A 2,471-nucleotide genomic window follows, 5' to 3' on the forward strand; every position below is an offset into this window, starting at 1 on the left:
AGTGCAAATCCATATGCTATGTAAGTGCAGCCCAAATGAGAACAAATCATTTCCCAATCCATAATGGATGGTTTCCAATGTAACTGTTCTTGCAGCAGATGACTAGCTAGTCTTCTTGGATATACTGATAGATTGGGCATTCAGTAGTAGTATCCAGATTGGCCTTGTTGGGATCATCCGTATTTTTTAACCCATGAATTATTTTATTTTCACTTTGATCTCTTTTTCAGGAGCCAAATGAACCAGCACAGAGGTGGCTGAGTGTGAAACAATAAGATAAAAAGATAGAAAGATGGATGGATGAATAGATAGATAGATGATCCCCATTTCCTGAAACAAGCCTCCTAAAACACTTGTAAATAGCGATGCTAGGAGAACCTTTGGTGGTAACATTTAGTCTTTGACCAGTTCCCAGCACAGAGCTCCTAAAACTCTTATAATTTCCTAAGCGATTAGAGCACTAGGAGTATCTTTTATTCTAATATTTTGTCTTTGACCCTAGTTCCTGAAACAGAGATCCTAAATCTCTTGGAATTGCCTGGATATCCTTTGTTCTAATGAGATGACCCTGAGTGAGTTTCTGGATGGCTTCTGGATATAGGCTTGTCATCAGAAAGATCAAGCCATGATCAAGTTTGGAATTTTCAGCCCTATCTTCCATTCTCCAGAGAGGAGAGAGGGGCTGGAAGTGGAATTAATAATTGATCATGCCACCTGAGAAAGTTTCCATAAAAATCCCAAAATTGCAGGTTGGTGAAAACATTCATATACTGGAAGAATGATGTACTCTAATTCCACAGGGAAAGAGGCTCCTGTACTTCCAGATCTGGCCGTACATATTTCTTCATCTGGTTATTAATGTTATCATATCTTTTATCATATGATAAACTGGCAAATAGAAGTAAGTGTTTTCCTGAGTTCTGTGAGCTGTTCTAGCAAATGATTGAGTCCAAGAGGGAGGTCATGGGAACCTCCAATTTGTTGCCAATTTGTAGACAGAAACTGTGGGTAACCCAGGGGCTTACTACTTGCAATTGGCTTCTAAGGTGTGGGGCAGTCTCATGGGACTAATTCCTTAATCTGTGGGGTTTGCACAAACTCCTTTTATGTTGGAATTAAACTGAATTATAGGACACCCAGCTGAGGTCACAGAGAATTTCTTGATGTGGAGCAAGAAATATTCCACACATCTTGTGTCAGAAGTATTGTGAGTGTGGTAGTGATGTGAGAAACCAGTGAACATTTCATAAAAATACATCATTTATGTTGTCATATAATGGGTTTATTATTGTTACTCTCAATAAATTATTTAATAAGTATTTTAACTTTTCCTCAATTTTAGTTTCTAACATAGCAAGTATCAAAACATACAATCCATAGACACATAGATTAGTAGAACAGACTAGAATAGTAGAACAGAATAGAAAATTCAGAAATGAACCCACAAATATATGGTCAATAAATCTTTGACAAAGCAGGAAAAAATATCCAATCAGAAAAAGACAGTCTCTTCAACAAATGGTGTTGGGAAAACCAGACAGTAACATGCAAAAGAATGAAATTGGACCACTTTCTAACACCATACATAAAAATAAATTCAAAATAGATTAAAGACCTACATGTGAGACCTGAAACCATATAAATCCTAGAGGATAACATAGCCAGTAACTTCTTTGACATTGTCTGTATAGCAACTTCTTTCTAGATATGTCTCCTGAGGCAAGAGAAACAAAAGCAAAAATAAACTATTGGGATTACATCAAAATAAAAAGCTTCTGCACAGTGAGGGAAATAACAAAACTAAAAGGCAACCCATGGGTGTCCAATAATGTCTGGGGGATCCTGGCAAGTAGCATGATGAAAAAGAAGTGGGAGAATCTGGGCATTGCTCTAGAGATGGAGGAGATGGAGGAGAAGGTGTCACAGTGTAGTAGACACCTGGAGGCTGTAAACTCTAGGCTCTGAGGCAGAGATAAGCCCAAACGGCCAAGAAGTCTCTAGAGAAGGAGAAAAACAGCCTGATGAACAAAGCCTCCACCTATGAGAAGAAACTAAAGTTGCTTCAGCAGGAGAACTGGTAGAACATGTTGCTTTTTGGCCATCTTCATCCTCCTGACCCTCATCTGTACCTATTAGGCAATGTGAACCTGAGATTTCTCCATAGTCAGCACAGGGTTCCCCTTGGCTCCCTGGTCACAATGAAACAAGTCCTTTAAACTTCAAGACAACAAAGGTACAGGAGCATTTCTCTTCAATGGAAACACTGGAGCAGGGCTTCCTGTTGGCCCAGCCCCTCTTGCCCCCTGGTCTTGCTGTGGGGCTTGGGTCTCCAGAAGGACTTTGTACTGGTTCCTCTCTCAGTCCAAAGGAAAAGTAATAAACAACAGCCATGCTCGGGGCATCTGGGTGGCTCAGTTGGTTAAGCATCCTACTCTTGATTTCTGCTCAGGTCATGATCTCATGGTTCATGG

At 39.8% G+C, this 2,471-nt stretch overlaps 1 pseudogene; it reads left to right on the forward strand.

Annotated features, from left to right (window-relative positions):
- Positions 1 to 1,854: 1,854 nt before the first annotated feature.
- LOC115528101 lies at positions 1,855 to 2,136 on the forward strand (annotated as a pseudogene).
- The last annotated feature ends 335 nt before the right edge of the window (positions 2,137 to 2,471 follow it).

The sequence above is a fragment of the Lynx canadensis genome, chromosome D3 (genome assembly GCF_007474595.2).
Source record: "Lynx canadensis isolate LIC74 chromosome D3, mLynCan4.pri.v2, whole genome shotgun sequence".
NCBI lineage: Eukaryota > Metazoa > Chordata > Mammalia > Carnivora > Felidae > Lynx > Lynx canadensis.